This window comes from Schistocerca gregaria, unplaced genomic scaffold, assembly GCF_023897955.1.
Source record: "Schistocerca gregaria isolate iqSchGreg1 unplaced genomic scaffold, iqSchGreg1.2 ptg000198l, whole genome shotgun sequence".
Taxonomy (NCBI): domain Eukaryota; kingdom Metazoa; phylum Arthropoda; class Insecta; order Orthoptera; family Acrididae; genus Schistocerca; species Schistocerca gregaria.
The window spans coordinates 3,467,195-3,482,273 of NW_026061736.1; positions in this window are offsets into that span (position 1 = coordinate 3,467,195).

The window sequence follows — 15,079 nt, forward strand, 5'->3', positions numbered from 1 at the left end:
CTTTGCAGACGATAAGTACAACCGTTTCAGAGAAAAGAGCGGCCAATTTGACGATCTGGCTTTAAGTCGATTCGATAACAAATGACGAAAACGGACGGATTTCTAAGGTTTTTACTACGTATGAACACTTTTCACATTCTCCCATGCAACTCGGCTGCTAGTCCTCCTTTCATGCAGAATCGTAAGGTCCTAGCTCATGTCCAAGGCACCAAAGCCAGCTAAAAAGTCAATAATCGATACCTACAACTAGAATTGTACTACTTCTTACCTTCTATTACATCAACTTAGAGGCTTCATCTGTGTTCTACTATGGTTATTTTAGTGTCTCCGCATACCGCAGCACGCGACATTGCTTTGTAGACGATAAGTATAACCGTTTCAGTGAGAAGAGCGGCCAATGTGACGATCTGGCTTTAATTCGATTCGATAACAAATGACGAAAACGGACGGATGTCTCAGGTTTTTACTGCATATAAACACTTTTCACAGTCTCCCATGCAACTCGGCTGCTAGTCCTCCTTTCATGCAGAATCTTAAGGTCCTAGCTCATGTCCAAGTCACCAAAGCCAGCTAAAAAGTCAATAATCGATAGCTAAAACTTGAAGTGGATTACTTCTTACTGGCTATTACATCAACTTAGATGCTTCATCTGTGTTCTACTACGATTATTTTAGTGTCTCCGCATACCGCAGCACGCGACATAGCTTTGCAGACGATAAGTACAACCGTTTCAGAGAGAAGAGCGGCCAATGTGACGATCTGGCTTTAAGTCGATTCGATAACAAATGACGAAAACGGACGGATTTTTAAGGTTTTTATTACATATGAACACTTTTCACATTCTCCCGTGCAACTCGGCTGCTAGTCCTCCTTTCATGCAGAATCGTAAGGTCCTAGCTCATGTCCAAGGCACCAAAGCCAGCTAAAAAGTCAATAATCGATACCTAAAACTTGAATTGTACTACTTCTTACTGGCTATTCAACTTAGAAGCTTCATCTGTGTTCTACTATGGTGCTTTTAGTGTCTCCACATACCGCAGCACGCGACATAGCTTTGCAGACGATAAGTACAACCGTTTCAGAGAGAAGAGCGGCCAATGTGACGATCTGGCTTTAAGTCGATTCGATAACAAATGACGAAAACGGACGGATGTCTCAGGTTTTTACTACATATGAACACTTTTCACATTCTCCCGTGCAACTGGGCTGCTAGTCCTCCTTTTATGCAGAATCTTAAAGTCCTAGCTCATGTCCAAAGCACCAAAGCCAGCTAAAAAGTCAATAATCGATACCTAAAACTTGAATTGTACTACTTCTTACTGGCTATTACATCAACTTAGAAGCTTCATGTGTGTTCTACTATGGTGCTTTTCCTGTTTCCGCCTATGGCAACACGCGACATAGCTTTGCAGACGATAAGTACAACCGTTTCCGAGAGCAGAGCGGCCAATGTGACGATCTGGCTTTAAGTCGATTCGATAACAAATGACGAAAACAGACGGATTTCTCAGGTTTTTACTACATATGAACACTTTTCACATTCTCCCCTGCAACTCGGCTGCTAGTCCTCCTTTCATGCAGAATCTTAAGGTCCTAGCTCATGTCCAAGGCACCAAAGCCAGCTAAAAAGTCAATAATCGATACCTAAAACTTGAATTGTACTACTTCTTACTGGCTATTACATCAACTTAGAAGCTTCATCTGTGTTCTACTATGGTGATTGTAGTGTCTCCGCATACCGCAGCACGCGACATAGCTTTGCAGACGATACGTACAACCGTTTCAGAGAGTAGAGCGGCCAATGTGACGATCTGGCTTTAAGTCGATTCGATAACAAATGACGAAAACGGACCGATTTCTCAGGTTTTTACTACATATGAACACTTTTCACATTCTCCCGTGCAACTGGGCTGCTAGTCCTCCATCATGCAAAATCTTAAGTTCCTAGCTCGTGCCCAAGGCCCAAAGAAGGGTAAAAAGTCAATAACCGATACCTAAAACTTTAATTGTACTACTTCTTACTGGCTATTACATCAACTTAGAAGCTTCATCTCTGTTCTACTATGGTGCTTTTAGTGTCTCCGCATATCGCAGCACGCGACATAGCTTTGTAGACGATAAGTACAACCGTTTCAGAGAGAAGAGCGGCCAATGTGACGATCTGGCATTAAGTAGGTTCGATAACAAATGACGAAAGCGGACGGATTTCTCAGGTTTTTACTACATATGAACACTTTTCTCATTCTCCCGTGCAACTCGGCTGCTAGTCCTCCTTTCATGCAGAATCTTAATGTCCTAGCTCATATCCAAGGCACCAAAGCCAGCTAAAAAGTCAATAATCGATACCTAAAACTTGAATTGTACTACTTCTTACTGGCTATTACATCAACTTAGAAGCTTCATCTGTGTTCTACTATGGTGATTTTAGTGTCTCCGCATACCGCAGCACGCGACATAGCTTTGCAGACGATAAGTACAAGCGTTTCAGAGAGAAGAGCGGCCAATGTGACGATCTGGCTTTAAGTCGATTCGATAACAAATGACGAAAACGGACGGATTTCTCAGGTTTTTACTACATATGAACAATTTTCACATTCTCCCGTGCAACTCGGCTGCTAGTCCTCCTTTCATGCAGAATCTTGAGGTCCTAGCTCATGTCCAAGGCACCAAAGCCAGCTAGAAAGTAAATAATCGATACCTAAAACTTGAATTGTACTACTTCTTACTGGGTATTACATCAACTTAGAAGATTCATCTGTGTTCCACTATTGTGCTTTTAGTGTCTCCGCATACCGCAGCACGCGACATAGCTTAGCAGACGATAAGTACAAGCGTTTCAGAGAGAAGAGTGGCCACTGTGACGATCTGGCTTTAAGTCGATTCGATAACAAATGACGAAAACGGACGGATTTCTCAAGTTTTAACTACATTTGAACACTTTTCACATTCTCCCGTGCAACTCGGCTGCTAGTCCTCCTTTCATGCAGAATCTTAAGGTCCTAGCTCATGTCCAAGGCACCAAAGCCAGCAAAAAGTCAATAATCGATACCTAAAACTTGAATTGTACTACTTCTCACTGGCTATTTTATCAACTTAGAAGCTTCATTTGTGTTCTACTATGGTGCTTTTAGTGTCTCCGCAAATCGCAGCACGCGACATAGCTTTGCAGACGATAAGTACAACCGTTTCAGAGAGAAGAGCGGCCAATGTGACGATCTGGCTTTAAGTAGATTCGATAACAAATGACGAAAGCGGACGGATTTGTCAGGTTTTTACTACATATGAACACTTTTCTCATTCTCCCGTGCAACTCGGCTGCTAGTCCTCCTTTCATGCAGAATCATAAGGTCCTAGCTCATGTCCAATGCACCAAAGCCAGGTAAAATTCAATAATCGATACCTAAAACTTGAATTGTACTACTTCTTACTGGCTATTACATCAACTTAGAAGCTTCATCTGCGTTCTACTATGGTGCTTTTAGTGTCTCCGCATACCGCAGCACGCGACATTGCTTTGCAGACGATAAGTACAACCGTTTCAGAGAGAAGAGCGGAAAATGTGACGATCTGGCTTTAAGTCGATTCGATAACAAATGACGAAAACGGACGGATTTCTCAGGTTTTTACTACATATGAACACTTTTCACATTCTCCCGTGCAACTCGGCTGCTAGTCCTCCTTTCATACAGAATGTTAAGGTCCTAGCTCATGTCCAAGGCACCAAAGCCAGCTAAAAAGTCAATAATCGATACCTAAAACTTGAATTGGACTACTTCTTACTGGTTATTACATCAACTTAGAAGCTTCATCTGTGTTCTACTGTGGTGATTTTAGTGTCTCCAGATCCCGCAGCACGTGACATAGCTTTGCAGACGATAAGTACAACCGATTCAGAGAGGACTGCGGCCAATGTGACGATCTGGCTTTAAGTCGATTCGATAACAAATGACGAAAACGGACGGATTTCTCAGGTTTTTACTACATATGAAAACTTTTCACATTCTCCCGTGCAACTCCGCTGCTAGTCCTCCTTTCATGCAGAATGTTAAGGTCCTAGGTCATGTCCAAGGCACCAAAGCCAGCTATAAAGTCAATAATCGATACCTAAAACTTGAATTGTACTACGTCTTACTGGGTATTACATCAACTTAGAAGCTTCATCTGTGTTCTACTATGGTGCTTTTAGTGTCTCCGCATACCGCAGCACGCGACATAGCTTTGCAGACGATAAGTACGACCGTTTCAGAGAGAAGAGCGGCCAATGTGACGATCTGGCTTTAAGTCGATTCGATAACAAATGACGAAAGTGGACGGATTTCTCAGGTTTTTACTACATATGAACACTTTTCACATTCTCCCGTGCAACTCGGCTGCTAGTCCTCCTTTCATGCAGAATCATAAGGTCCTAGCTCATGTCCAAGGCACCAAAGCCAGCTAAAAAGTCAATAATCGATACCTAAAACTTGAATTGTACTACTTCTTACTGGCTATTACATCAACTTAGAAGCTTCATCTGTGTTCTACTATGGTGCTTTTCGTGTCTCCGCATACCGCAGCACGCGACATAGCTTTGCAATCGATAAGTACAACCGTTTCAGAGAGAAGAGCGGCCAATGTGACGATCTGGCTTTAAGTCGATTCGATAACAAATGACGAAAACGGACGGATTTCTCAGGTTTTTACTACATATGAACACTTTTCACATTCTCCCATGCAAATCGGTTGCTAGTCCTCCTTTCATGCAGAATGTTAAGGTCCTACCTCATGTCCAAGGCACCAAAGCCAGCTAAAAAGTCAACAATCGATACCTAAAATTGAATTGTACTACTTCTTCTTGGCTATTACATCAACTTAGAAGCTTCATCTGTGTTCTACTATGGTGCTTTTAGTGTCTCCGCATATCGCAGCACGCGACATAGCTTTGTAGACGATAAGTACAACCGTTTCAGAGAGAAGAGCGGCCAATGTGACGATCTGGCTTTAAGTCGATTCGATAACAAATGACGAAAGCGGACGGATTTCTCAGGTTTTTACTACATATGAACACTTTTCTCATTCTCCCGTGCAACTCGGCTGCTAGTCCTCCTTTCATGCAGAATCTTAAGGTCCTAGCTCATGTCCAAGGCGCCGAAGCCAGCTAAAAAGTCAATAATCGATACCTAAAACTTGAATTGGATTACTTCTTACTGGCTATTACATCAACTTAGAAGCTTCATCTGTGTTCTACTATGGTGCTTTTAGTGTCCCCGCATATCGCAGCACGCGACATAGCTTTGTACACGATAAGTACAACCGTTTCAGAGAGAAGAGCGGCCAATGTGACGATGTGGCTTTATGGCGATTCGATAACAAATGACGAAAGCGGACGGATTTCTCAGGTTTTTACTACATATGAACACTTTTCTCATTCTCCCGTGCAACTCGGCGGCTAGTCCTCCTTTCATGCAGAATCATAAGGTCCTAGCTCATGTCCAAGGCACCATAGCCAGCTAAAACGTCAATAATCGATACCTAAAACTTGAATTGTACTACTTCTTACTGGCTATAACATCAACTTATAAGCTTCATCTGTGTTCTACTATGGTGCTTTTAGTGTCTCCGCATACCACAGCACGCGACATAGCTTTGCAATCGATAAGTACAATCGTTTCAGAGAGAAGAGCGGCCAATGTGGCGATCTGGCTTTAAGGGGATTCGATAACAAATGACGAAAACGGACCTATTTCCCAGGTTTTTACTACATATGAACACTTTTCACATTCTCCCGTGCAACTCGGCTGCTAGTCCTCCTTTCATGCAGAATCTTAAGGTCCTAGCTCATGTCCAAGGCACCAAAGCCAGCTAAAAAGTCCATAATCAATACCTAAAACTTGAATTGTACTACTTCTTACTGGCTATTACATCAACTTAGAAGCTTCATCTGTGTTCTACTACGGTGCTGTTAGTTCCTCCGCATACCGCAGCACGCGACATAGTTTTGCAGACGATTAGTACAACCGTTTCAGAGAGAAGAGCGGGGAATGTGACGATCTGGCTTTAAGTCGATTCGATAACAAATGACGAAAACGGACGGATTTCTCAGGTTTTTACTACATGTGAACAGTTAACACATTCTCCCGTGCAACTCGGCTGCTAGTCCTCCTTTCTTGCTGAATCTTAAGGTCCTAGCTCATGTCCAAAGCACCAAAGCCTGCTAAAGATCAATATTCAATACCTAAAACTTGAATTGTACTACTTCTTACTGGATATTACATCAACTTAGAAGCTTCATCTTTGTTCTACTGTGGTGATTTTAGTGTCTCCGCATACCGCAGCACGTGACATAGATTTGCAGGCGATAAGAACAACCGATTCGGAGAGAATAGCGGCCAATGTGACGATCTGGCTTTAAGTCGAATCGATAACAAATGACGAAAACGGACGGATATCTCAGGTTTTTACTACATATGAACACTTTACACATTCTCCCGTGCAACTCGGCTGCTAGTCCCCCTATCATGCAGAATGTTAAGGTCCTAGCTCATGTCCAAGGCACCAAAGCCAGCTAAAAAGTCAATAATCGATACCTAAAACTTGAATTGTACTACTTCTTACTGGCTATTACATCAACTTAGAAGCTTCATCTGTGTTCTACGATGGTGCTTTTAGTGTCTCCGCATACCGCAGCACGAGATATAGCTTTGCAGACGATAAATGTAACCGTTTCAGACAGAAGTGCGGCTAATGTGACGATCTGGCTTTATGTCGATTCGATAACAAATGAGGAAAACGGACGGATTTCTCAGGTTATAACTACATATGAACACTTTTCACATTCTCCCGTGCAACTCGGCTGCTCGTCCTCCTTTCATGCAGAATGTTAAGGTCCTAGCTCAAGTCCAAGGCACCAAAGCCCAGCTAAAAAGTAAATAATCGATACCTAAAACTTGAATTGTACTATATCTTACTGGCTATTACATCAACTTAGAAGCTTCATCTGTGTTCTACTATGGTGCTTTTACTGTCTCCGCATACCGCAGCACGCGACATAGCTTTGCAGACGATAAGTTCAAGCGTTTCAGAAATAAGAGCGGCCAATGTGACGATCTGGCTTTAAGTCGATTCGATAACAAATGACGAAAACGGACGGATTTCTCAGGCTTTTACTACATATGAACACTTTTCACATTCTCCCGTGCAACTCGGCTGCTACTCCTCCTTCATGCAAAATCTAAATTTCCTAGCTCATGTTCAAGGCACCAAAGAAGGGTAAAAACTCAATAACCGATACCTAAAACTTGAATTGTACTACTTCTTACTGGCTATTACATCAACTTAGGAGCTTCATCTGTGTTCTACGATGGTGCTTTTAGTGTCTCCGCATACCGCAGCACGAGATATAGCTTTGCAGACGATAAATGTAACCGTTTCAGACAGAAGTGCGGCTAATGTGACGATCTGGCTTTAAGTCGATAAGATAACAAATGACGAAAACGGACGGATGTCTCAGGTTTTTACTACATATGAACACTTTTCACAGTCTCCTGGGCAACTCGGCTGCTAGTCCTCCTTTCATGCAGAATCTTAACGTCCTAGCTCATGTCCAAGGCACCAAAGCCAGCTAAAAATTCAATATTGAATACCTAAAACTTGAATTGTACTACTTCTTACTGGCTATTACATCAACTTAGAAGCTTCATCTGTGTTCTACTATGGTGCTTTTAGCGTCTCCGCATACCGCAGCACGCGACATAGCTTTGCTATCGATAAGTACAACCGTTTCTGAGAGAAGAGTGGCCAATGTGACGATCTGGCTTTAAGTCGATTCGATAACAAATGACGAAAACGGACGTATTTCTCAGGTTTTTACTACATTTGAAGACTTTTCACATTCTCCCGTGCAACTCGGCTGCTAGTCCTCCTTTCATGCAGAATATTAAGGTCCTAGCTCATGTCCAAGGCACCAAAGCCAGCTAAAAATTCAATATTCAATACCTAAAACTTGAATTGTACTACTTCTTACTGGCTATTACATCAACTTGTAAGCTTCATCTGTGTTCTACTATGGTGCTTTTAGTGTCTCAACATACCGCAGCACGCGACATAGCTTTGCAGACGATAAGTACCACCGTTACAGAGAGAAGAGCGGCCAATGTGACGATCTGGCTTTAAGTCGATTCGATAACAAATGACGAAAACGGACGGGTGTCTCAGGTTTTTACTACATATGAACACTTTTCACATTCTCCCGTGCAACTCCGCTGCTAATCCTCCGTTCATGCAGAATCTTAAGGTCCTAGCTCACGTCCAAGGCACCAAAGATAGCTAAAAAGTCAATAATCGATACCTAAAACTTGAATTGTACTACTTCTTACTGGCTATTACATCAACTTAGAAGCTTCATCTGTGTTCTACTATGGTGATTTTAGTGTCTCCGCATACCGCAGCACGCGACATAGCTTTGCAGACGATAAGTACAAGCGTTTCAGAGATAAGAGCGGCCAATGTGACGATCTGGCTTTAAGTCGATTCGATAACAAATGACGAAAACGGACGGATGTCTCAGGTTTTTACTACATATGAACACTTTTCACATTCTCCCGTGCAACTCGGCTGCTAGTCCTCCTTTCATGCAGAACGTTAAGGTCCTAGCTCATGTCCAAGGCACCAAAGCCAGGTAAAAAGTCAATAATCGATACCTAAAACTTGAATTTTACTTTTTCTTACTGGCTATTACATCAACTTAGAAGCTTCATCTGTGTTCTACTATGGTGCTTTTAGTGTCTCCGCATACCGCAGCACGCTACATAGCTTTGCAGACGATAAGTACAAGCGTTTCAGAGAGAAGAGCGGCCAATGTGACGATCTGGCTTTAAGTCGATTAGATAACAAATGACGAAAACGGACGGATTTCTCAGGTTTTTACTACATTTGAACACTTTTCACATTCTCCCGTGCAACTCGGCTGCTAGTCCTCCTTTCATGCTGAATATTAAGGTCCTAGCTCATGTCCAAGGCACCAAAGCCAGCTAAAAATTCAATATTCAATACCTAAAACTTGAATTGTACTACTTCTTACTGGCTATTACAACAACTTAGAAGCTTGATCTGTCTTCTACTATGGTGCTTTTAGTGTCTCCGCATTCCGCAGCACGCGACATAGTTTTGCAATCGATAAGTACAACCGTTTCAGAGAGAAAAGCGGCCAATGTGACGATCTGGCTTTAAGTCGATTCGATAACAAATGACGAAAACGGACGGGTGTCTCAGGTTTTTACTACATATGAACACTTTTCACATTCTCCCGTGCAACTCGGCTGCTAGTCCTCCTTTCATGCAGAATCTTAAGGTCCTAGCTCATGTCCAAGGCACCAAAGCCAGCTAAAAAGTCAATAATCGATACCTAAAACTTCAATTGTACTACTTCTTACTGGCTATTACATCAACTTAGAAGCTTCATCTGTGTTCTACTATGGTGCTTTTAGTGTCTCCGCATATCGCAGCACGCGACATAGCTTTGTAGACGATAAGTACAACCGTTTCAGAGAGAAGAGCGGCCAATGTGACGATCTGGCTTTAAGTCGATTCGATAACAAATGACGAAAGCGGACGGATCTCTCAGGTTTTTACTACATATGAACACTTTTCACATTCTCCCGTGCAACTCGGCTGCTAGTCCTCCTTCATGCAAAATCTTATTTTCCTAGCTCATGTCCAAGGCACCAAAGAAGGGTAAAAACTCAATAACCGATACCTAAAACTTTAATTGTACTACTTCTTACTGGTTATTACATCAATTTAGAAGCTTCATCTGTGTTCTACTATGGTGCTTTTAGTGTCTCCGCATACCACAGCACGCGACATAGCTTTGCAATCGATAAGTACAACCGTTTCAGAGAGAAGAGCGGCCAATGTGGCGATCTGGCTTTAAGGCGATTCGATAACAAATGACGAAAACGGACCTATTTCTCAGGTTTTTACTACATATGAACACTTTTCACATTCTCCCGTGCAACTCGGCTGCTAGTCCTCCTTTCATGCAGAATCTTAAGGTCCTAGCTCATGTCCAAGGCACCAAAGCCAGCTAAAAAGTCCATAATCAATACCTAAAACTTGAATTGTACTACTTCTTACTGGCTATTACATCAACTTAGAAGCTTCATCTGTGTTCTACTACGGTGCTGTTAGTTCCTCCGCATACCGCAGCACGCGACATAGTTTTGCAGACGATTAGTACAACCGTTTCAGAGAGAAGAGCGGGGAATGTGACGATCTGGCTTTAAGTCGATTCGATAACAAATGACGAAAACGGACGGATTTCTCAGGTTTTTACTACATATGAACTGTTTACACATTCTCCCGTGCAACTCGGCTGCTAGTCCTCCTTTCATGCTGAATCTTAAGGTCCTAGCTCATGTCCAAAGCACCAAAGCCTGCTAAAGATCAATATTCGATACCTAAAACTTGAATTGTACTACTTCTTACTGGATATTACATCAACTTAGAAGCTTCATCTTTGTTCTACTGTGGTGATTTTAGTGTCTCCGCATACCGCAGCACGTAGATTTGCAGGCGAAAAGTACAAGCGTTTCAGAGAGAAGATCGGAAAATGTGACGATCTGGCTTTAAGTCGATTCGATAACAAATGACGAAAACGGACGTATTTCTCAGGTTTTTACTACTTTTGAACACTTTTTACATTCTCCCGTGCACCTCGGCTGCTAGTCCTCCTTCATGCAAAATCTTAAGTTCCTAGCTCGTGTCCAAGGCACCAAAAAAGGGTAAAATGTCAATAACCGATAGCTAAAACTTGAATTGTACTACTTTTTACTGGCTATTACATCAATTTAGAAGCTTCATCTGTGTTCTACTATGGTGCTTTTAATGTCTCCGCATACCGCAGCACGCGACATAGCATTGCAATCGATAAGTACAACCGTTTCAGAGAGAAGAGCGGCCAATGTGACGATCTGGCTTTAAGTCGATTCGATAACAAATGACCAAAATGGAAGGATTTCTCGGGTTTTTACTACATATGAACACTTTTCACATTCTTACGTGCAACTCGGCTGCTAGTCCTCCTTCATGCAAAATCTTAAGTTCCCGGCTAACGTCCAAGGCACAAAATCCAGCTAAAAATTCAATATTCAATACCTAAAACTCGAATTGTATTACTTCTTACTGGCTATTACATCAACTTAGAAGCTTGATCTGTGTTCTACTATGGTGCTTTTAGTGTCTCAGCATACCGCAGCACGCGACATAGCTTTGCAGACGATAAGTACAAGTGTTTCAGAGAGAAGAGCGGCCAATGTGACGATCTGGCTTTAAGTCGATTCGATAACAAATGACGAAAACGGACGGATTTCTCAGGTTTTTACTACATATGAACACTTTTCACATTCTCCCGTGCAACTCGGCTGCTACTCCTCCTTCATGCAAAATCTAAATTTCCTAGCTCATGTCCAAGGCACCAAAGAAGGGTAAAAAGTCAATAACCGATACCTAAAACTTTATTTCTACTACTTCTTACTAGCTATTACATCAACTTAGAAGCTTCATCTGTGTTCTACTATGGTGCTTTTAGTATGTCCGCATACCGCAGCACGCGACATAGCTTTGCAGACGATAAGTACAACCGTTTTAGAGAGAAGAGCGGCCAATGTGACGATCTGGCTTTAAGTAGGTTCCATAACAAATGACGTAAACGGACCGATTTCTCAGGTTTTTACTACATATGAAAACTTTTCACATTCTCCCGTGCAACTCGGCTGCTAGTCCTCCTTTCATGCAGAATCTTAAGGTCCTAGCTCATGTCCAAGGCACCAAAGCCAGCTAAAAAGTCAATATTCAATACCTAAAACTTGAATTGTACTACTTCTTACTGGCTATTACATCAACTTAGAAGCTTCATCTGTGTTCTACTATGGTGCTTTTAGTGTCTCAGCATACCGCAGCACGTGACATAGCCTTACAGACGATAAGTACAACCGTTTCAGAGAGAAGAGCGGCCAATGTGACGATCTGGCTTTAAGTCGATAAGATAACAAATGACGAAAACGGACGGATGTCTCACTTTTTACTACATATGAACACTTTTCACATTCTCCCGTGCAACTCCGCTGCTAATCCTCCTTTCATGCAGAATCTTAAGGTCCTAGGTCATGTCCAAGGCACCAAAGCCAGCTAAAAAGTCAATATTCGATACCTAAAACTTGAATTGTACTACTTCTTACTTTCTATTACATCAACTTAGAAGCTTCATCTGTGTTCTACTATGGTGATTTTAGTGTCTCCGCATACCGCAGCACGCGACATAGCTTTGCAATCGATAAGTACAACCGTTTCAGAGAGAAGAGCGGCCAATGTGACGATCTGGCTTTAAGTCGATTCGATAACAAATGACGAAAACGGACGGATTTCTCAGGTATTTTTTTACATATGAACACTTTTCACAGTCTCCTGGGCAACTCGGCTGCTAGTCCTCCTTTCATGCAGAATCTTAACGTCCTAGCTCATGTCCAAGGCACCAAAGCCAGCTAAAAATTCAATATTGAATACCTAAAACTTGAATTGTACTACTTCTTACTGGCTATTACATCAACTTAGAAGCTTCATCTGTGTTCTACTATGGTGCTTTTAGCGTCTCCGCATACCGCAGCACGCGACATAGCTTTGCAATCGATAAGTACAACCGTTTCAGAGAGAAGAGCGGCCAATGTGACGATCTGGCTTTAAGTCGATTCGATAACAAATGACGAAAACGGACGTATTTCTCAGGTTTTTACTACATTTGAAGACTTTTCACATTCTCCCGTGCAACTCGGCTGCTAGTCCTCCTTTCATGCAGAATATTAAGGTCCTAGCTCATGTCCAAGGCACCAAAGCGAGCTAAAAATTCAATATTCAATACCTAAAACTTGAATTGTACTACTTCTTACTGGCTATTACATCAACTTAGAAGCTTGATCTGTGTTCTACTATGGTGCTTTTAGTGTCTCAACATACCGCAGCACGCGACATAGCTTTGCAGACGATAAGTACAACCGTTTCAGAGAGAAGAGCGGCCAATGTGACGATCTGGCTTTAAGTCGACTCGATAACAAATGACGAAAACGGACGGGTGTCTCAGGTTTTTACTACATATGAACACTTTTCACATTCTCCCGTGCAACCCGGCTGCTAGTCCTCCTTCATGCAAAATCTTAAGTTCCTACCTCGTGTCCAAAGCACCAAAGAAGGGTAAAAAGTCAATAACCGATACCTAAAACTGTAATTGTACTACTTCTTACTGGCTATTACATCAAATTAGAAGCTTCATCTGTGTTCTACTATGGTGCTTTTCTGTTTCCGCCTACGGCAAAACGCGACATTGCTTTGCAGACGATAAGTACAACCGTTTCCGAGAGCAGAGCGGCCAATATGACGATCTGGCTTTAAGTCGATTCGATAACAAATGACGAAAACGGACGGATTACTCAGGTTTTTACTTCATATGAACCCTTTTTACATTTTCCCCTGCAACTCGGCTGCTAGTCCTCCGTTCATGCAGAATCTTAAGGTCCTAGCTCATGTCCAAGGCACCAAAGCCAGCTCAAAAGTCAATAATCGATACCTAAAACTTGAATTGTACTACTTCTTACTGGCTATTACATGAACTTAGAAGCTTCATCTGTGTTCTACGATGGTGCTTTTAGTGTCTCCGCATACCGCAGCACGAGATATTGCTTTGCAGACGATAAATGTAACCGTTTCAGACAGAAGTGCGGCTAATGTGACGATCTGGCTTTATGTCGATTCGATAACAAATGAGGAAAACGGACGGAATTCTCAGGTTATAACTACATATGAACACTTTTCACATTCTCCCGTGCAACTCGGCTGCTCGTCCTCCTTTCATGCAGAATATTAAGGTCCTAGCTCATGTCCAAGGCACCAAAGCCAGCTAAAAAGTCAATTATCAATACCTAAAACTTGAATTGTACTACTTCTTACTGGCTATTACATCAACTTAGAAGCCTCATCTGTGTTCTACTACGGTGAGTTTAGTGTTTCCGCACACCGCAGCACGCGACATTGCTTTGTAGACGATACGTACAACCGTTTCAGAGAGATGAGCGGCCAATGTGACGATCTGGCTTTAAGTCGGTTCGATAACAAAAGACGATAACGGACCGATTTCTCAGGATTTTACTACATATGAACACTTTTCACATTCTCCCGTGCAACTCGGCTGCTAGTCCTCCTTTCATGCAGAATGTTAAGGTCCTAGCTCAAGTCCAAGGCACCAAAGCCCAACTAAAAAGTAAATAATCGATACCTAAAACTTGAATTGTACTATACCTTACTGGCTATTACATCAACTTAGAAGCTTCATCTGTGTTCTACTATGGTGCTTTTACTGTCTCCGCATACCGCAGCACGCGACATAGCTTTGCAGACGATAAGTTCAAGCGTTTCAGAAATAAGAGCGGCCAATGTGACGATCTGGCTTTAAGTCGATTCGATAACAAATGACGAAAACGGACGGATTTCTCAGGCTTTTACTACATATGAACACTTTTCACATTCTCCCGTGCAACTCGGCTGCTACTCCTCCTTCATGCAAAATCTAAATTTCCTAGCTCATGTCCAAGGCACCAAAGAAGGGTAAAAAGTCAATAACCGATACCTAAAACTTTATTTCTACTACTTCTTACTAGCTATTACATCAACTTAGAAGCTTCATCTGTGTTCTACTATGGTGCTTTTAGTATGTCCGCATACCGCAGCACGCGACATAGCTTTGCAGACGATAAGTACAACCGTTTTAGAGAGAAGAGCGGCCAATGTGACGATCTGGCTTTAAGTCGGTTACATAACAAATGACGTAAACGGACCGATTTCTCAGGTTTTTACTACATATGAAAACTTTTCACATTCTCCCGTGCAACTCGGCTGCTAGTCCTCCTTTCATGCAGAATCTTAAGGTCCTAGCTCATGTCCAAGGCACCAAAGCCAGCTAAAAAGTCAATATTCAATACCTAAAACTTGAATTGTACTACTTCTTACTGGCTATTACATCAACTTAGAAGCTTCATCTGTGTTCTACTATGGTGCT